The sequence below is a fragment of the Arachis ipaensis genome, chromosome B8 (assembly GCF_059453495.1).
Source record: "Arachis ipaensis isolate K30076 ecotype BB chromosome B8, ASM5945349v1, whole genome shotgun sequence".
In the NCBI taxonomy this organism is placed as follows: domain Eukaryota; kingdom Viridiplantae; phylum Streptophyta; class Magnoliopsida; order Fabales; family Fabaceae; genus Arachis; species Arachis ipaensis.
In genome coordinates, this window is record NC_142443.1 from 79,276,471 (window position 1) to 79,299,024 (window position 22,554).

Sequence of the window (22,554 nt, forward strand, 5' to 3'; positions counted from 1 at the left end):
ATTGATAATTGGGGATTATTCTATTTAGTTGTCCCTCACTAAGTAAGGGAAAGTTAAACAAGTTGGAATGCTATCTCTATCCACAAGTTCCAATCCGCTCTTGGGAGGATTGGTGTGAGTGACTAGAGAGCAATCCAACAATAAACCCAATTACAATCTTTCTCTTGAGCATTGACGTTAGGATTTTTGCCAGTAAAGAATGTCATAAAAATAGTCGCGTTGTAGATATAGTCTCTAAACCGACAAAAATCCCTTCGTACAAACATTTTGGTTGTCACAAGTAACAAACCCCTTTTAAAGTTGATAACCGAGTATTTAAACCTCGGGTCGTCTTCTCAAGGAATTGCAGGGAGGTATGTTCTTATTATTGGTTATGAGTTTGTAAATTGGGGTTTTGGAAGTAAGGTGGGAATATGTTATATGACAAGTAAAATAAAATAATACTAATAAAATCTCTTGGCAAGATATGAAGAACTGGAAGTCCTATCCTTATCAATTGTGATGAGAATTGGATTTTAATCCCACTTTGTTAACCTTTACTAAACAAAGGAAAGTTAAGTGGACTGATTAGCTTGATTCTCAAGTCCTAGTCAACTCTTGTGGAGAGACTAGCTTTAGAGCAATCCTAGTGCAATCAGAATCTGCCAATTTCAACCACTGTTTTATTTGACAGCTCAAGTCTTACCAATTACTTGAAAGCCAAAAAGGGGGAAAATATCTAAATTATTTAAATAAAGCAAACATAATTCTGAAATACCTCAATTATATTAAATAAAATATTCAAATCATAACATGGAAAAGTTCATAAATTTAATTGAAAAAATAAATAAAAAGGAATGTTGAACCTAGATCGAGAGTCACTCTTAAAAACTAAGAGAAGTCCTAAATCCTAAGAGAGAGAGGAGAGAACCTCTCTCAAAACTAATCTAAATCATGAGAAGTGAATTATGAGAGCCTCTTCATGAATGGATGCATTCCCCCACTTTATAGCCTCTAATCTGTGTGTTCTGGGCTGAAAATTGGGTCAAAAGTAGCCCAGAAATCGCCCCCTGCGATTTCTGTTACGTTCAGGTCGCGGAAAGGTGACGCGGCCGCGTCGTCCATGCGGCCGCGCGGATTGGGTGTTGGCCAGGTCACGCGTCCGCGTGACCCACGCATTCGCGTCGCATGGCGTCGAAACAACTATGGCAAATTATATATCAAATCGAAGCCCCGGACGTTAGCTTTCCAACGCAACTAGAACCGCATCGTTTGGACCTCTGTAGCTAAAGTTATAGCCTTTTGAGTGCGAAGAGGTCAGGCTGGACAGCTTAGCAATTTCTCCAACTTCTTGTATTCCTTCCACTTTTGCATGCTTCTTTTCCATCCTCCAAGCCATTCCTGCCCTATAATCTCTGAAAGAACTTAACACACATATCAAGGCATCTAATGTTAATAAGAGAGGATTAATAATAAGCAATTATAAGATCAAAGAAGCATGTTTTCAATCATAGCACAAAATCAGGAAGGAAATATAAAACCATGCAAATATTATGAATAAGTGGGTAAAGAGTTGATAAAATCCACTCAATTGAGCACAAGATAAACCATAAAATAGTAGTTTATCAAGCATCCCAACTCAAGGGTTTCTTTCAATCAACTCCCCATCAAGTTAGGGAACTACTCGCTCATTGTAAATGAAGAATTCATAACATAAGAAAGGGAATTAAAGAAAGACATGATAAATAATGATCAAAAGATTAATTAAAAATAAAAGTAATTCTTGTATTAATAAATGCTAAAATAATCCGATAGTAAAATTAAGAAAACTAAGGAACATGGAAGAGTAGGAGACAAGTAAAGAGAACGAACTAGAATGTCGAAGTCTTGATGAGGCAATAACTCTTCTCAATATCCCGATGCAAAAACAATGAACATAACAAAATCCTAAAAGCTATGAATGTGTAGAGAGAAAACCTAGAGGAGAGAAAAACTAGATCTAAAAACTAAAACTCTGCGGAATGAATGTTGTTGTTGGTTTCTGCATGTTCTCTGGCTCTAGTATGCTTTTTTGGGCCAAAAACTGGGTCAAAATAAGGCCCGAAATCGCCCCCAACAATTTTGCAGATTATACAGATCGCGTATGTTACGCGGTTTCGTCATCCATGCGGCCGCGTCATTCGGCTTTCTGCTTTGCCGCGCGGTCGCGTCATCCATGCGGCCGCGTCACTCGTGCTATTCCATGCCGCGCGGTCGCGTCATCCATGCGGCCGCGTCACTGCGATTTCTTTTCTTTCGCGCGATCGCGTCATCCATGCGGCCGCGTCGCTTCTCGCTGGTCATCTCCTCAATTTCCTGTGTTCCTTCCATTTTTGCAAGCTTCCTTTCCAATCTCCGACTCATTCATGCCCTATGAAGCCTGAAACACTTAATACACAGATCACGGCATCGAATGGAATAAAGGAGAAATAAAATACATAATTAAAAGTCTCTAGGAGGCAAGTTTTCAATCATGCAATAACTTTAGGAAGGAATTATAAATGCATGCTTATTTAATGAATAAGTGGGTAAAGATCATGATAAAACCACACAATTAAACACAATATAAACCATAAAATAGTTGTTTATCAGTGGGTGACAAGTAGAATTCTCTTTAGCGCACCAAGTCTTCTTCATAGATCCACGTGAAGTAGCATTCCTCCAATCATAGTTCCTATACCTTGAGAACTTGACCTCAATGAGCCTAATTCCGAACTTCCAACCACTATACAACTCTTTCTTACCCTTAGTTCCGCAAAGAGCTCTAAGTTGTCCATCCGTTTCAATCAAGCCATATTCAAGTGAGAAAGTGAAGCTTAAGGGTAAGAGTTTTACCAACTTGAATGTTGTGTTGGATGGTGGCTTAGGGAGAGAAACCTCCCCACACTTAGACAATGCAAGGTCGACTTCCTTATGCTCTTCTTTGGGTATTTCCACCTCTTGACAACTTCTTCCATCTTCTTCTTGCTTGTTGACTTCTTCCAATTCCTCCTCCTCATCAATCAAGTTAAACTTGGGAGGTTGTGTGAAATGTACTTTCATATCAACTTTACCTTTGATAAAAGAGTTTTCAATGAGATCACCAACATTATTTGGTATTGAGTTGTCTTCAATAGATTCAATTTCACGTTCCATGGGAAAGGATTCAATTATTGATAAGAAATCATTGATGATTGAGTCCATCTCTTGATCAACCTTCTCATATTCTTCAATCTTTATATGCTCCGAAGGTTGTTGAGACTTCCATGGTGGTTCCGCATCTCCTAGATCTTCAACCACTTCTTCCTTTTCTTCAATGACCCTAGGCGTCTCCAATTGTTCCAATACAAAGCTCGACTCTTCCTTCTTCCCCACCGGATTTTCCAATCTCTCTTTCATGCTTTTCTCATCTTTTGATTTCTCACACGTGGCCACGGATGCACCTTGAGTGTTCAAGCATTGGTAGGCTAAAGTATGTACTACCTTAGTCAAATTAGTCACAAACTCTAGGGTGTTCCTTTGCATATCCGCTTGGCCTTGAAGTAGCAAGGTAAGAGAGTCATCTGTTGGGGCTTGGGGCGGATAGGAAGGTTCATTATTTTGGAGGAAGGGTTCACAGTGGGAGGGCAGTTCTTCTTGGTAAGGGTACGGAGATGGTTTATATTGAGGTGGTTCTTGGTAGTAATCATGATAGAATTGTGGTGGTTCTAAAGGTTCTTGCTCATAACGGTCACAAGGAAATGGCATGGATGATTGGTCATACGATGGATACGGATCATAGGAAGGTGCTTGGTGAAGATGGGCTTGTGAGCATGGTTGATAGTCATGTTGAGGGTAACGTTCATAAGTATATGGTGGTGGTACTTGATCATCACAAAAAGAGTCACCATAGCAATTGAATTGACATGCATTAGGATGGTAGTTATACTTATAAGTATCCGGAGGTTGTTGCCAATAGGAGTGATCAATTCCTTGAGACTCCTCCCATCTTGAAGTGTTCCATCCTTGGTACATGTTGTCGTTAAAGTCCACATTGCCTACAACATAATGAGAACCAAACTCATAGCCAAAGTGAGAATTCATAGTGGAAAAACAAAATGAGACTAACAAAAACTAGTAGAAAAGCAAGAGACAAACCTATTCACACTATTCACATATATACAATAACCAATAACATAACACCATTGCAAGTCCCCGGCAACGGCATCATTTTTGGTGAACGGATTTTTGATGGTTTAGAATTCACAATAAATTTTCGTTGCAAGTATAGTTTCTAAACCAAACAATGATTCTTTCATACAAAAGATTGTTTGTCACAAGTACAAACCCCTAAATTTATAAACCGAAGTATTGGAACCTCGGGTCGTCTCTCAAAGGAATTGCAGGGTAGTGTTCTTGTTATTGGTTATGAGTTGTATATTTTGGGGTTTTGATTAAGGAACAAGAAAAGTAAATAACAATGGAAATGTAAATGATAAAGCGGTCTTGGCAAGGGTTGGTGGTCAAGGATCTCTATCCCTATCACTAACCACAACATGAGAATTGGCAAGGATCAATCCCACTAAGTCATCCTCTAACTAATAGTAAAGGAAAGTCAAGTGAACTATATCAATCCAAGTCCATAAGTCCTAACTCTCCACTAATTGAATTAGTGAGAACTAGAGTCAATCGTTCCCAATCATCAATTACTTGGACATTAGCAACTCAAGAGTTCCTAAGTTACCTTCCCAAGACAAGAGCATAAAATTATACTCTAACATCCTTCCAAGCATTTCATCAAAAACTTGGAAGGCACAAAAGGAAAACATAGTTTGACAACAAGAATAGAATCTAACAAAAATTATTGCAAGGAATTAATAACAACAATCAAAGAAAATAAAATGTACATGAATTACCTCAAATTGCATTAAAGGAAAATAGAATGAACAAAAGTAGATCCACAACAAAGCATGGGAACAAAGTAGAAGAATAATGAATGTAACAACAAAGAATTGAACATTAAAAGTAGATGAAAGTAAGAATTAAAACCTAGATCTAAGAACTAAACCTAATCCTAATCCTAATCCTTAGAGAAGAGAGAGCTTCTCTCTCTAAAAACTAACTAAAACTAGATCTAAAGTGTGTTGTGTGATGGAGTCCCCTCATCCCCCTTCATTCCTTGGTCTATTTAGCCTTTTCCCGCCAAAAACTCAGCTCCAGATGGGGCCAGAAACCCTCCCAAATTGCCAGGCACGAGTTCTTTTTTAAAAATCACGTGCGGCCTTCGGCGCGTACGCGTACAGTGCGCGTACGTGTCCCTAGAGCATTTCGCAATCCGCGCGTAGGCGCATAGTGCGCGCATGCGCCCATGGGCTTTTCCAAATCTTTGGCTTTTCATGATTTCTCCACTTTGTATGCTTTCCTTCCACTCCTTTGATCCTTTCCTAGCCCTTTCCAATCTAAAATCACTAGCAAACACTTCAAGGCATCTAGTATAATCAAAGGAAGATAAAAAATCATCAAATTAATGGTCTAAAAAATCATGCTATTTTATTGAATAAATGTGAGGAAAGGTTATCAAAATGATTTGGATTCAACACAAGATAAATCATAAAAAGGGGGTTTATCATCCACCAATTGATTCCCATTGAATTGTACAAGTTTGCAAACAGGATGTCAACCCAAGCCAAACTGGCCTTTCCAAACCTTATCTCTCGCTTGTGTAATGAGGTTAGAGTCCTTATTAATAGGGACTCGTGTATCCTAACAGACAACCCAATTACTAAAGCAGTAATGGAAAGCTCCAGAACACTGGATGAACACCCCAAAAGGAAGGCACCTGAGCCTCAGCAAAAATAGAATAACCCTCCAATAGAATATTAGACTCAGTTGGAAGCATCTGTGGCGAAATTGTAATCCACCTTGGATCAATTAAGAGAGGAGCAAAAAGCCGAAACTAGCATGCTTTGCAAACTACTTAAGGAACAAGAGAAGCAGAAGCTTGAATTAGAAGAATGAAGCGTCAGAAATTATTCCCTGAAGAGAATAATGACCACCAAGACTAAGGTGGTTGAGTTTCATCCTATCTAAATCTTATTTTATTATTTTATTTCTCTGTTTTTTAATTTAAGAATTGCATAATCACTATTAGGATTTTAAGTTACCTTTCATTTTCCTTCTATCAATTAAGTATAAAATATTCCTCTTATCATTCCATTGAACTTGAATAAAAATTTTGATTTTTTTAGAAGTAGTAAAGATGCATAAATTTTGAGTTATATAAGAATAGTCCAATTATTTGATGTGGTGGCATTACTTTTCTCTTTCTGAATGCATGAATTAACAGTGCATATTTGATGTTAGAGTTAAGAATGTTGGCTCTTAAAAGAATGATAAAAAAGGAGAAGTATTATTGGTGATCTAAAAAATCCAAAAGAATTGATTCTTGAAGCAAGAAAAAGTAGCAAAAAGAAAGAAAAAGAAAATTATGCGAAAAAAGAGAAAAAAAAAAGAAAAAGCCAATAGCTCTTTAAACAAAAAAGCAAGAGCAAGGATCCAAGGCTTTAAGCATCAATGGTTATGAGGGCCTAAAAGAAACAAAATCTTGGCCTAAAAAGTTCAAATGAGCTCCCCCCTAACTAAATGCTTGTGGTGTGAAGGTGTCAAGTGTCTGTTGCGTTTATGTATCCGGTGGTAATATGAGAAAACAAAGTGCTTAGAGTCACGGCCAGACTAAAAAAGAAGCTGTGTTCAAGAATAAAAAAGAACTAAACTAGGAGAGTCAATAATATCATCTAGATTCTGAGTTCCTAAAGATGCCAATGTTTCTGAGCTTCAAAGGATAATGAGATCCCAAAACTATTTAGAAGTAAAAGGCTACTAGTCCCGCTCATCTAATTGAAAACTGAGCTTCATTGAAGACTCTGAGATTTATTGTATTTTTCTCTTCTTTTTAATCCTATTTGTTTCTGGATGCTTGAAGACAAGCAACAGTTTAAGTTTGGTGTTCTGATGAGCAGATATTTTATACACTTTTTGGCATCAATTTCACATTGTTTTAGTTATGTTTTCTTTAAGTTTCATTACATTCTCATAGGTTTTAGTGAAAAATTCATATTTTTGGGTTCTACTTTGAGTTGTTGTGTTTTATGATGATTTCAGGTAAATTCTAGCGGAAATTAAGGAGCTTTGGCAAAGTCTGATTCAGAGGCAAGGAAAGCGTAGTAGATGTTGTCAGATTCTGACCTCCGTGCACTCAAACGAGCATTTCTGGAGGTTCAAAGGTCCAAATGATGCGTTCTTAACGCCGTTAGAAAGCTAACTTCCAAAGCTTTCCAGAACTATATAATGATCTATAACGTTTCTCGAAGAAGCCTACCCATACTAGGCGTTGAACGCCAATGAGCTGCCCCTTTGCTGGTGTTCAATGCCCCAAGGAGACAAGCTAGCGTTGAACGCCCAAAAACCACCCCCTTTGGGGCATTCAATGCCACCAAGAGTCACAAGGCAGCGCCAATCACCCTCAAATGGGCATCCAATGCCCATTCCTCAAGTTGGACGCCAAGCTCAGCCCAAGTACTCAACCAAAGTAGGCCCAAGGATGGATTTCGCACCTCTAGTCTAGTCTATCATACTTCTTGTACTTCTTAATTATTAGATTAGTATTTAAAGGAGGAGATCACCCTTGTTTAGGATCTTCTTCCCCACTTTACTTTCGAACACCATTGTTTTCTTTAAGCTATGAGCCACTAACCTCCTAAGTTAGGGTTAGGAGCTATGCTGATTCTCATGGATTAATAATATTACTGTTTCTATTTCAATACATGTTTGATTCCATTCTCTTGTGCATTTTTGTTCTTCATCTCATGAATTGAGGATGATCTGTGATAATCATCCTTGTTCTACATGGGTTTCGTGTGAGTCCTGACCCAGATAGCATTGAAACACAGTTGGAAAGTGCACTACGGATTCCAAGAACGTGCCTGGGCGACTTTGGATAAGTGACATAAAATCCCGTTGACCGTGGGTTACTGAGGTCTCTATGGCATTAAGGCTAGAGTCTGAGAAGCAGCGTTCCTTAATCCAGAAGATCTGACCTTGTCTGTGGCATTTTGAGTAGGATCGTGAAGGGGAGTGGATTGCTTAGGTCTTTACCTTCGGCTATAATGGGAAGCCATGAGTTAACTTGATAAGGATGCTACATGAGTTAGTCAATTACAGCTGCCATTGAATGAATCATTCGTTATTCAAGTAGACAGTAAGAAAAGTTCTTCCGGATAGAATACGCAATATTCGCACAGAAAGATCGGCAAGTGCACCGGGTCGTCCAAGTAATACCTGAGGTGAGTGAGAGTCGATCCCACATAGATTTTTGGTTTGAACAAGCAATGGCTATCTTGTAGATCTTAGTCAAGCGGATAGAAAATATAGTTTGTCACAAAAAACGCATAAAAACAGAATAAAATAGAATTAATTAATTAGTGTGAAATCAGTGATTGGAGAACGGTTGAGGCTTCAGAGATGCTTCCTCCTTTTGGATCAACTTTTCTCACTGTCTACTCCAACTTCTTCCTTCAGAGATGCTTCATTCCATGGCAAGTTGTAGGTGACTAATGCCAGGTCAGTAGTCATTAATCTCCTCTGCTTCAAACCAAACGCTGGGTTAGCGGTCATCCAATCTAAACGGGGGTGAAGCTCTAGCAATCCATTCCCTTGGTGATCCTACTCAATGCGCCATAGACAATGCATGGTCGGATCTTCCAGATCAGAGAACGCTGCTCCAATTATTCTAGGCTATACCACAAAGGCCCTAATCACCCCGTACCTTGGCTGAACTAATGTCTCCAAGTTCCCAACAAAGTTATAGATTAGCTGTCTAAGAGATGTATAATCAAGCTTATGGTTCAGTACTATCCTGTTAAGGACTCGCAAGAACCCACGTAGAATAGGGATGACGGTCAAGTTACACTCCCAATTCATTAGGATGAAGAACGAAAATACATCTTAGAATAGAATCAAGCATAGATTGAAGTAGAATAGTGATATTGTTAATCCATAAGAATCAGCAGAGCTACTAACCTTAACCTAGGAGGTTAGTAACTCATAGCTTACAGAAATAGTAAATTATTCGAATGGAGGAGGAAGAAGATGATGAGGCCGAAGATCCTAAACATAGGTGATATTCTCCTATATATACTACTCTAGTAACTAAGGATTACAGAAATAAGATAGACTAGTTTGATAGTGCGAAAATCCACTCTTGGGGCCCACTTGGTGAGTGTTTGGGCTGAGCTAAGGGTGATCCACGAGCTAGTACCCTTCTTGGGCGTTGAATGCCAATTTCGGACCTTCATTTTCGAAGCAAAGTATGGACTATTATATATTGCTGGAAAGCCCTGGATGTTAGCATTCCATAGCCATTGAGAGCACGCCATTGGAACTTCTATAACTCAAAAAATGCTGCTTCGAATGCATGGAGGTCAAAATCCGACAGCATCTGTAGTCCTTTCTCTATCTCTAAATCAGACATTTTCCAAAGCTCCTGAATTTCAGCCAGAATTTACCTGAAATTATCGTAAAACATAACAACTCAAAGTAGAATCCAAAAGTGTGAATATTTCACAAAAACCTATGAAAATATAATAAAACTAAAACAAAACATAAAAAAAACAATATGAAAATGATGCCAAAAGGCATATAAAATATCTGCTCATCAGAACACCAAACTTAAACTGTTGCTTGTCTCCAAATAACCAAAAACAAAGTAGGATTAAAAAGAAGAGAAGGATACAATGAATCTTAGAGTTTTCAATGAAGCTCAGTTTCAATTAGATGAGCGGGACTAGTGGCTATTCACATCTGAATAGTTTTGGCATCTCGCTATCCTTTGAATCTCAGAAGTGCTGGCATCTTTAGGAACTCAGAATTCAAATGATACTATTGATTCTCCTAGTTTAGTTCATTTTAATTCTTGAACACAGCTTCTTTTGAGTCTTGGCCATGACCCTAAGCGCTTTGTTTTCCAGTATTACCACCGGATACATAAACGCCACAGACACTTAACTGGGTGAACCCCTTAGGATTGTGATTTAACTTTGCTAGAATCCCTAGCCAGTGGTGTCCAGAGTTCTTAAGCACACTCTTTTGCTTTAGATCAAGACTTTAACTACTCAGTCTCAAGCTTTTCACTTGACACCTACACACCACAAGCATATAGTTAGGGGGAGGAGTTCATTTGAACTGTTAGGCCAAGATTTTGTTTCTTTAAGGCCCTCCTAACCATTGATGCTCAAAGTCTTGGACCCTTGCTCTTGCCTTTTGGTTTAAAGAGCTACTAGCTTTTTCTTTTTCTTTTGCTTCTCTTTTTTCTTCTTCTTTCTTTCTCTTTTTTCTTTCTTTTTCCTACTTTTTCTTCCTTCAAGAATCAATTTTTAGATTTTTCAGATTACCAATAATACTTCTCCTTTTTTCATCATTTTTTCAAGAGCCAACGTTCTTAACTCCAATATCAAACATGCACTGTTCATTCATGCATTCAGAAAATAAAAGCAATGCCATCACATCAAAATAATTGAACTATTCTTATGATATAACTCGAAATTCATGTATCTACCTATTCTTTTTGAAATAAAATTTCATAGCTTTAAGACATATGAAATATTTCATATCTTTAAGACATAGATAAAGATGATCATGCACTAGAAACAGGAAACAGACATAAAACATAATAGAAAATAGAAAATAACATAGGCAAGGGAATTAAGGGAACGGGACCACCTTAGTGACAACGGCTACTACTCCCTATTGGGGAATCCAATGGAGCGCTTGATTTCTTCAATGTCTCGTCCTTGCCTCTATTGCTCTTTTTCCATGGCTCTCTGATCTTCTCTTATTTCATGGAGGATGGTGGAGTACTTTTGGTGTCCCATCCTCAGCTGATCCATGTCGGAGCTCAATTATCTCAAAAAGGTATGTAATTGGTCCCAATAGCCTTGGGAAGGAAAATGCATCCCTTGAGGCATCTCAGAGATTTCTTGTTGAGGCAGCTTTACATGCTCTTGTTGAGGTGCATGTGTAGGCTCTCTAACATGCTCCATCCTTTTTTTCGTGATGGGCTTGTCCTCTTCAATGGGGATGTCTCCTTCTATGACAATTTTGGCTGAATTGCATAAGTGACATATAAGGTGAGGGAAGTGGAAGCAAGTTCCTTTCCCTTCTTCTTCCTTGAGGTTTCACCAGTCTTTGGTGCCATACTTAAGAGTGGTAAAAGTAAAAAAACAAAGCTTTTGCAACACCAAACTTAAGAGTATTGCTCATCCTCGAGCAATTATAAACAATTAGGAAGAAGAGAGTAGAAATAGAGGGAGGAAAGGGGAGGGATCAATGATAGGTAGGGTATGTGTAGAATCTGTGGGCCCCAATGATCCTGAGAGGCTAGGGAATTGAGTTCCCTGCCCCTTTGTAGGCATTGAATGCCCAGCTTCTGCTCCTTAGCTAGCATTCAATGCCAGCTACATGCTCCATATTGGGCGTTGGACGCCCATTGAGGACCTCCATCCTGGCGTTCAACGCCAGGCCTCTGCGAACGCCAGCCTCTTGCTCCATTGTGGGCGTTGGACGCCCATGAGATCCTCCTCTCTAGCGTTTAACGCCAGGTCATCGCCCCCTCTAGGGGGTTGAACACCCAGCCTATGCCTCCTGGCTGGCATTCAACGCAAGTCTCTGCCTCTTCTTGGGCGTTGAACGCCCACTAGGGACTCCCTAACTAGCGTTCAACGCCAGCAAGGTACTTGCTCCAGGGTGTTCTATTTCCATCTCTGAATATTTCTATCTATGTTCTGACTACTGCACATGATCACAAACATTAAAAAGCAAGGGAAAATTCTGAAAAGAAACTAAAATAAACTCAAATGAAAATCAACAGAAGAAATAAGAACAGAAATACTCTACTCATGGTTGGGTTGCCTCCCAACAAGTGCTTCTTTAATGTTATTAGCTTGACACTCGATTTCTAACTTTCTTCCTCTTCTTCCAGTTGGTTAACAGAAATGACTCCATGGTAGAAGAAGAGGAGATTAGTGCCCTCAGATTTGAATTTCTCCTAACAAGCTTTCTTTTAGTGTGATCAGCTTGATTCTCCTTGCTTGTTAGGATAGGGGTTGTATTGTTTCTCCATCCCCTATGCATCTTCCTCTTGGGACCTTCCTCCTTGGTGGGTAGTGACTGCCCAACACCAAACTTAAGTTTGATGTCTGGGGAAACTGTATGATTTTTTACCAAGGGAGGAGGCTTCAATATTGTACTCTGCATGGAAGTACCTCCTTTGTCAGGGGGTAGTGGACGCTTAAGGACCTTGATAATCATGTAATCCTTATGTAACCTCATCACTAATTTGCCTCTCTCAACATCAGAGAGGTTTCTTCCAGTAGATAGAGACCATTGCACCAAACCTCAGCAAAAGGAATATTGAATTGTAACTTCTTAAAGCCTTCCAAGGACTGTGAGAAATGCTCGTCCTTGGTCTCCTTTTGGGGCTTCTAAGGGTGTGGTACTTCAGGCTTTCTTCCCATAAGAGGGGCGTGTAACATTGTACTTCCAGCCTCTTCTTGAGTCTCTTCTTCATTTAGTTCCTCAACAGTGTATACCACCTTAGGCTCAGTCTCCTCCATTTCTTCGGGTGCCTCCAGATCAGGCTTGGCATCATAAAAGATGTCGTCCAGCTCTTCTTCGAGTCTCTCAACTATATTTACCTCTTCTACCAGGGAATCGATGATATTAATGCTCATGCATTTCTCTGGGGTGTCTGGATGCTTGAGAGAAGTATCTCCTGAATTGATTTCCATTACCCCCCTCTCTAGGCATTGAACGCCCTTGGTGATACCTTCTTGTCATTCAACGCCAGTGTTGCTCCCTTCTGGGAGTTCAACTTCAGCTCTGCTATGGTTGTGAATATCACCTTGAGGGAGGTTACCACTCATATCATAATGAGTATCTGGAGGATCACTATGAACCTCAGTAACTTGATTCTTCATGCTACTGTATATTTGTTCCAACATAAGTTCATTCCCAACAATCTTTGCAGCTATAGTCTCCTAAGATGAGTATAAGTGATGGTTATTAACAACCCTGTCAATGAGCTCATCTGCCTCTTTGAATGCCATTTTCTAAGGGTGTAGAGAGTCACCTGTAGAGTGATCCAAGAACCTCTTGGCCATCTTAGAGAAACCTTCATAGAAGATCTATATCCTGCGCCAACATGTGAACATGCCAGGGGGACATTTCCTGATCATCCGCTTGTACCTTTCCCAAGCATCGTAGAGGGATTCTCCCTCTTTCTACTGAAGGTCTGAATGTATGTCATTAGCTTAGTCCATCTTTGCGAGGAGGAGAACCTATTAAGGATTTTTCTAACAGCCTTATCCCAAGTGTTCACACTTCCTCTGGGATGATAAATCCACCATAGCTTTGCTCGATCATTCAGAGCAAATGGGAAGAGTATTCGCCTGTAGACTTCAGGCTCTATTCCATTGGTCTCTACAGTGTCACAAAACTGCAAGAAGTCAGAGAGAAATTTGTTCGGATCTTCCTGTAAAACTCCATGAAACTGGCAATGTTGCTGTATCAGCATGATCAGGTCGAAGTTGACCTTAAAGTCATCTGAATCAATAGAAGGTCCACTAATATTCCTTCCATAAAATTCAGGAGTGGGGATAGGGAAACTTTAAAAATTAAGAAGAAATAGATTTTTAAAAAAAAAATTAGTTTTGTTTTTATTTTACTCATGTAATTAAAAAAAAAGAAAATAAAGAAGAATTAAAGACAATTAAAAGCTAAGACAACTAATTAACTAAAAATATTTGGAATTTAAATGTTGATTTTCGAAAATAGAGAGGGAATGAGAGATAAGAATTTCGACAAAGAAGAAGAAAGAAGTAGTTAGGAAATTTTGAAAAAGATGAAAGAGAAAAAGAGAAATAAAGATACACCAAAACTTTTAAAATTGAAATAAGATAAAACAAGTAACCAATTAACTAACAAGATTTGAAAACAAAAATGAAAAGATTTGATTTTGAAAATCTTGAAAAAGAAAGTCAAACAAAGATCTTGAAAATTAAAATTTGAAAGAATAAGTCAAACAAGATAAGATAACATTTGGAAAGATTTGAAAAGATTTGATTTTGAAAATTTATGAACTTAAAAAGAAGAGGAGATCAAAGAAAGATTTTGAAATTTTAAATTTTGAAAGAATAAGTCAAACAAAGAAAGATAAGAATTGAAAGATTTGAAAAGATTTGAAATTTGAAATTTGAATTTTGAAAATTTTGAATTTTAAATTTTTTATTTTGAAAATTGAATTTGAATTAGGATAACATAAGATTTTAAATTTTGAATTTTGAATTTTGAATTTGAATTTTAAAATTTGAATTTAAAGCTTGATAAGATAAGATATTATTATTATTATTTTTTTTTTGAAATCCAAAGAAAGGAAAGACAAGATAAAGATTTGAAAAGATAACAAGATAAACAAAAAGATAACTAATTGGACACAAAACTTAAAAATTTTAAATTCAAAACCTATTAAACTCGAAAATCACAAAGGAGAAACACAAAAAGACACCATACTTAAAAATTTTGAAGATCAAGGACACTAATTTCGAAAATTTGAAAAAGAAAAAATATTAAAAGCCACTAAACTTAAAAATTTTGGAATCAAACAAAGAAAAACACTAAGAACAATTCGAATATCAAGAAAGAAAAACAAGATCAAATTTTCAAAAACTTAAGAAAACACAGACCAACTAAAGCCCAAGAGACAGAACAATATTAACCAAACTGACACCAAACTTAAAAATTTTTGAAATCAAAGCATTTATTTTTGAAAATTTGCAAAGACAAACACAGAAAGACATGATGAGTGAGATTTTGCACCGATTTGGATTTTCACACTTAAGATAACTTCCGTTGCAAGTATAGATTAAACCGGCAAATTAAATCCCAAACATCAAAGTTTAATATTTCTAATTTAAACCGAGAGTAATCAAAACTCGGGTCATCTTCCCTAGGAGTTGCAATTAAGTGTCTATTATTGGCTATGTCGAGAAATGGGGGTTGGAGGATAGCAATTGGTAAGAAATTAAAATACAAGAAGGTAACTTAACATGCAAGAAATTAAATGAAGGCACGTAAAGGCAATGGAAATGGAAATTGAAAGCTAAAAAGGACTCTTGGCAAGAAGTGGGTAATTAAGGATTCCTATCCTAGTTGTGGACCACAAACATGGTAATTGTGTGTGAATTAATCCCAATTAGTCAACCCTTAATCGAGGATAAGTCAACTAGGCATAATTAATCTCAATCCCTAAGTTCTAAGTCAACACTAGTGGGTTACTTAGAGTCAAGGGAAACCAAATTAATTAACAACCCTCACACAATGTGGAATGGACATCCACCACTCAAGTTCACCCAAACCACACAATTTCTCAACCAAGAGTGAGAAAAACTAAGCAAAATCCCAACCAAGCATTTTGTCAAACTCTTGGTGGGTATGTGAAGAAAGCATGGTAAAATGACAAGAAATAATAAATGCTACAACTACCAAGCAAGGAAAGTAAAGATGGCAACTCAATAAAGCAATAAATGACATGAAAACTTAAATTTCATTAAATGTAAATTAAAATAACAAGAGTGTGCTTAAGCATAAAAAGCAACAAAATGAGAAATTAACATGATAACATAAGGAAATTAAGACAAGATAACAAAGAAAGGTGGAGGAAACTAGATTAAAAATAAGAATTAAACATAAAAATTACAAGAAATTAAACTAAGGAACCCTAATTCTAGAGAGAGGGGAGAGCTTCTCTCTCTAGAAAATGAACTACATGACTACAATCTAACCCTAATTGCTCCCCTCTTCAAATGGAGTGAGGCTTTGCTTAATATAGGAAGAATCAGCATCAAAAAGTCCAAAAACTGGGCTCTGGAGGCCCAAAAATCGCCCAGCGATTTCCATTAAATGAGTCACGCGCTGGGACGTGTGCGGACGCACAGGTGTGTGCGTCGCATACATGCTGATTTTCCGCTTGTGCATACGCACACATGGTTTTGTGGCTTTTGTGCGTACGCACAGGTGGATGTGTGCACGCACACTCCAATGTGTGTTTCTCCTTTGTTTTCTTCAGGTTTTCTCCCTTTGTACATGCTTCCTTCCGCTTTTGCCTTCCCAAACTTGCCTTTAGGACCTAAAATCACTCATCAAACATGTCATGGCATCGAGTGGCATAAAAGTGGGATTAAAATAACTAATTTAAGCACAAAAACGCATATTTTCACATTTAGGCATAATGTAGAGAGAAAACACAAAAGCATGCTATTTGGATGAATAAATGTGGGCTTATATGATAGAATCCACTCAAATCAAAGCAAAATATATCGTCAAATATGGACTGATCAATTCCCCCACACTTAAACAATAGCATGTCCTCATGCTAATCACAATCAAAGGAGAAGGATAAGGAGGGTAAGCAATTTATTAAATGCAACTAACTACGTGCATGCAACTACACTAAATGCTATCAATATATATGTACACTATGGTTCCTATCTAGTTTGGTACAAAACAAACAAGAGATTCTAATTAATCTGAAACAAGCCTTAGGGCCAAGGCAAAGAGTCAATACACTATGATCAAAGTCCAAATAATTGAATTGAGATTTTCAAAACTAACCAACAAACAACTTGCAAGAAGATACAAGATAGTGCACAAGAACATAGAATTGAGCGCCCGAACCCCTCACCGGATGTGTATTCACTCAATTCGCTCAGTGTTTAGGGCTTAATCACTCAATTCTTCTTTAGTCATATTTTTCAAATATTTGCAAGTCATCTAACAATCAACAATTATTTAGTGCATGCATCCAAATATCATGAGGACTTCCACGGTTGTAATGGGGTTAGGGTCAAGGTAGGATGCATATGGTCATGTGGACTAGAATTTGAATCTTTGATCAACCTAAGCTTCCCACTAGCCTATGACAACCTATACAATTCAAAGCTAACCTAGCTACCCATTCTTCACTTCTTCACACACTCATGTATTCTCTTTTTAATCATCACACATATGCATTGATTCTTATTGACTTCACTTTGGGACATTTTGTCACCTTTTTGCTACTTTTCTTTTCTATTTTTATTATTATATTTTTTTTTCAGAACATCAATGCATATGGTTTAACATAATTCAAACATGAGTATGTACCCAATTCCCAAAATTTTGACAAAAATATAAAAACGCCCTTTTATCCCAACTAATGTTCCCAAACTTTCCAAACTTGAATGATGAACAACACACTCACTAGCCTAAGCTAATCAAAGATCCAAACAAGGGTCATTTATTATTTTTTCACTTAAGGCTTATGATGTGCTAAAATTAAGAACAAATGAGTTTAGTATAGGCTCAAAGTTGGTTAACAATAGAATATGAAGGGTAGGCTATTTCGGTAAGTGAGCTATTTGAAACAATGCCCTCAATCATATACATGCATTCATACACAAAATAATGGACATATATATTCAAGCAAATCAAAGATTACAATCATAAAAGGAGTTTATCACACAAGAACAAACTTTGTGGTTGAAGATGTGCAACCATACAATTAAAGCTGAAATCTCACAAGGTATGTTGTTCTAGCTCTTTTCTATGTTATATGAAAAATACTTCAAGAAAGTTTGAAAGACAATTTCTCAATTCAATCAATGGCATGCCTTAAAAGGGATTTCATGAAAATTTCTCGTTATTTTACCAAACTTATTTAATATAACATGCAACATGCAAATATTTACTACCCTAATACTATAAGCATTAAAGAAATATTTACAAACAAACCAAACTAAACAAAGTGCAAATAAGACAAAAACTGCAAAAATTGAAGAAAAAGAACAAAAAGAATATTCCAAAGTGTGTAAGAGAAGAATTTTACCCCCTTGAAGTTGGCGATCGTCCCCACACTTAAATTGTGCACGGTCCTCCGTGCATGCACATGATCTGGGGGATGAAGGACTATGAGACTCCACCTTCAGCCGGTGGGCTCCGGGGGTTCCGGTTGCTGTGGAAACAAATAAATAACAATTGAGGAGAAGTTAGATGTGAGTGTGGTATGATAGAAAACCATGTATGTATTCCAATTATACGCGCGGCTGGAACACACACAACGGCCGGATAAAATGACATCCACACATTCAAAAAGTAATAGCATGTGTTCCTCAATTAAGTAACCTAGGTTGCAATTAAAGAATAAGTAAAACTTTAGGCACAAGGAATCCTAGGTAACCACAAAAGTGAATTGAGTATTAGATATTGTTTATTGAAATTGTGCAAGTGAAAGCACAAAATTGGTATAAAATAGCACAATAATCAACAACCAATCCATTAAGGAACGGAAACTTCTTATTCATCATGAAACATAATGAAAAAGTCACATGGAAAGGTACTTGTTACAAAAAGTGATAAGCTTGATAGGAATCAAGTTAAGTCACTCAAACAAATGCAAAGCATTAACAAAAAACAAGTACCGGACATGTGATGAATTTGATATTCAAATCATGATGAACAAGTAATTTCAACTCAAATCACTTAATCCAATGCACTTATATAATTTGTCCTAGTGGTATAATCAAAATATGAGTAGCCAAACCCACTAGGTACTTGGTAAGTTAAGGCAAAGTATAAGGGCATTGGTGTAAGTTTCAAGCAAGAGCAACCCTATCAAAATTAAGCAACACTTGTAATTTATTCACTTAACAAGCAAGTAAAGCAAAACTAATAAAATTACTAAAATGAAAACAAAATGCAAACAAAACAGACATGAACAAGCATGAAATAGGGTGAAAGAGGAAGAAAAGAGAGGAGGAGTGATGAACTGATTTTCTATCGGTTTAGAATTTTTAATAAAAATATATTCGCGTTGGTAGTATAGTTTCTAAACCAACAGAGAATCCTTTCGTACAAAAGTTTGGTTTTCACAAGTAACAAAACCCAATAAAATTTGTAATCGAAGTATTTAAACCTCGGGTTGTCTTCTCAAAAAATTGCAGGGAAGTATGATTTATTATTGGTTATGGAAATTGTATATTTTTTGCTTTTTAAATAAGGAACAAGTAAATTAAATGACAAGAAAAATAAATTAATAATTAGAAAAATCTCTTGGCAAGGTATGAGAAATTGAGGTCCTATCCTAGTTATCCTTATCAATTGTGATGAGAATTGGATTTTTCTCCCACTTTAAATTAACCTCTAACTATGAAGGTAAGTTAAGTGGATGAATCAATTTGATTCCTCAGGTCCTAGTCAATTCCTAAGAAAAGACTAGAGTTATTGGAATTCAAATCAATCAGCAAAGAATTCCAATTTTCAATCAACAAGTAGTTTGATAACTGATGCATTCGCATATTTGCTATATTAGCTAGTTAGTTTAGTCAGTTCTAACTTAGTTTCATTCATTAGCATTAAAATAAATAAGCATTTTTTGTGAGTTTTCTCTCCATGCATTCATGAACCAAGAACTAGGTGAAATTTGGCATAATCTATGCAAATGATTCAATAAGTTTACAAATGAATTAGTATGAATGAATCTCTTGAAATTTATTGTATAGAATGGCAAGACTTTGAGGAAGTTTCTTTGGTTAATGATAGGAAATGAAGCAAGAAGGCAATGGAGCAAGAATTTGAGCAAGAAAGATTGAGGACATAGCAAGCTAGGCAAGGAGAAAGGGACTTGGGCGTTGCTAACGCCAGGAACAAGGGCGTACTCCTAGGCAACGCCAGGAACAAAGGAAACAACCCTCGGAAGTGATCATGCATGTTGCCAACTCCAGGAAGAGCTGGAGTGTTTGCCAACAACGCCCAACAATGCAAGATAGCCCTGGCTCTCCCCCAAGCACGTTACCAACGCCACCAACAATGGCGTGTTTGAGGATAACGCCAGCAGCCATGGATCTTCACTCATGCACATTGCCAATGCCAGTTTCTATAGGCGTGTTTAGGGGCAACGCAGCAAGCAACTTTGGGGAGCAAGTCCAAAGCTCGAGCACGTTGCCAGCCAAGAGATGCAGGGGCGTGTTTGATGGTAACGCAGGCAAGCAACGCCAAGCAAGAAAGCTTGCCTAGGAAAGGAAGCCAGCACGTTGCCAATGCCAGAGTCCAAAGGCGTGTTTAGGGGCAACGCTGCAAGCAAGGCTGGAAGCTATAAGGCATCACTGGAGGGAAATCCCAAGACCTCAAGCACGTTGCCAATGCTGAGTGTATGGGCATTTTCCAAGGCAACGTCAGCAAACAAAGTTTAGTGCCATGGAGAGATTCGAGCACGTTACTACCATGCTAGAACAAAGGCGTGCTTGTGGACAACGCTGGCAAGCAACGCAGCAAGAAAGCAAGGCCTTGGAGAGGAGCTAGGGAAGCTCGAGCACGTTAGCAACGCCAGCTTTTATTGGCGTGTTCCAAAGCAACGTTGAGCTAGAAGACTTGGTCCAGGAAGGGGGCACGTTGCCAACGCCAAGTTCTATGGGCGTTTTCCAAGGCAACGTAGCAAGCAAAGCTTGGTGCCATAAGGAAGGCTCGAGCATGTTGTTGGACTGGGAGAGCATGGGCGTCTTCCAAGGCAACGCCAAGCAAGGAGGCAGCCCTGGAGAGGTCATCGCGAGCGCGTTGCTAACTTGGAGAAAGGGTGCGTGTTCCATGGCAACGCAGGCAAGCCAGGATTCTGGGCCAACAAAGAGCTCGAGGACGTTGCCAACTTGGGAATGAACTGGTGTGTTCATCAATAATGCCAGAGACAAGATTCTGGGCCAACAAATAAGCCAGCACATTGCCAACTTGGAAGAAAGGATTCGTGTTCAGCAACAACTCGAGCAAACTTGGCAGCCTGACCTTACCTTCTTTAAGGAAGCATAACTTGAGATAGGAAAATTTAATTGAGATGATCCCAAGTGCATTAGGAAGAAGATATTCTAAGCTTTCCAATGATGTATGATAGTCCATATTGAAGCAGAGGATTGAAACTCGAATTCTGGGCAACATTAGGCATGAAAAGTGGAGCCAAGAAGAAGAAAAGCCAAGTTGTTAGCAACAACTTGGGCTAACAACGCCCAGCACAAAGCTCCCAGCCCAAGAAACTCATGAGCACGTTACCAACGTTCCTTTACACTGGCGTGTCTACCAGTAACGCTAGGCCATTGGGCCAGAAGCAATGAGAATGATCCCTGCTCCCTCTGTTTAGCAACACTTCTTCCATTGAGCCAAGAATTCAACAAAGATAAAGCCCATATTGCTAGCCCAATTGAAGATCTCTGAAGGAGTTTTAGGAGTAGTATAAATAGAGAAGATTTTTGTACTTTTGGAGGACTTTTAACTTTTACTTGTTTTTAGACTTTTGGACACTAAGACATTTTTCTATTACACTAGCATTTTACTTTTTACTTTTTCTTACCGGTCTTCTATTTTGTTTTGCTTGCAACTTTGGATTTCAGTTTGAAGAAATTATTCTTCATTCTTCTTTATTCTTCTTCATTCATCATCCTTCTCTATTAAATTTTAATGTCTACTTTTGCACTTGTTGTTGAATCTAGAGCTATGATTCACTAAACCCCATTTTTATTAGGGGGAGGAGCTCTGTGTATCTGAATGGGTTGATAACTCTTCTTCTCCTTCTCAATTCAAGTGGTTCATCCAAGAGGAAACTCTTGTTCTTCAAAGATTCAATCACCATCGAGAGAGGGGTTAAATCTATATGAATTGTATGGTGAACTTGAGAAATGAGCCATATAATTCTGTTTAGAGTTCATCCTTTCATAATTTCCTTGATTAATACACTTTGGGTTGGTATATGAGATGTAACCACCCTTGGTTGAGATCCTGAGAATTGTGTGGCTTGAAGGATCAGTTAATGAGCTTCATCTCTTCTCATGAACAATTAGATCACGAGAGTGGCAATTGGTTGTGTTGAGAGAAATTGAGTTACCAAGAGATTGGAATGCAATTACCTACAATCTGCCATGGATCTATACCCATGATTGAGAAGGAATTGATCAACATCAATTCATGAAAATTTGCATCTCTGATCCCTAATGATCTCTTCCATCATTAATTCTCATTTCTTTTGTTCTTTAGTTATCTTAAATACCCACTACCCAATTCCCTTCTACATTCTTGCAATTTATCATTCTGCCATTTACATTTTGCTCTTAATTTACTTACAATTTAATTTCTGCACTTTATATCCATACACTTTACTTCCTTGAAATTTATCTTCAATGTCATTTAAGTTTCTTACAATCTAAGTTTCCGTCATTTACTTTTATTCTCCTTCTTCATTGCAATTCTTCAAATTCCTTATCATTTAATTTTTGCAATTACTTTCAAGTGTTAAAATCTCATGAAATCAAAACCATGTTTGCTCAACTAAACTACCAATTAACTAAAGTTGCTTAATCTACCAATCTCCGTGGGATCGACCTCACTCCGGTGAGTTTTACTACTTGATACGATCCGGTATACTTGCCGGTTAAACGTGAATGTCTAATTTTCACG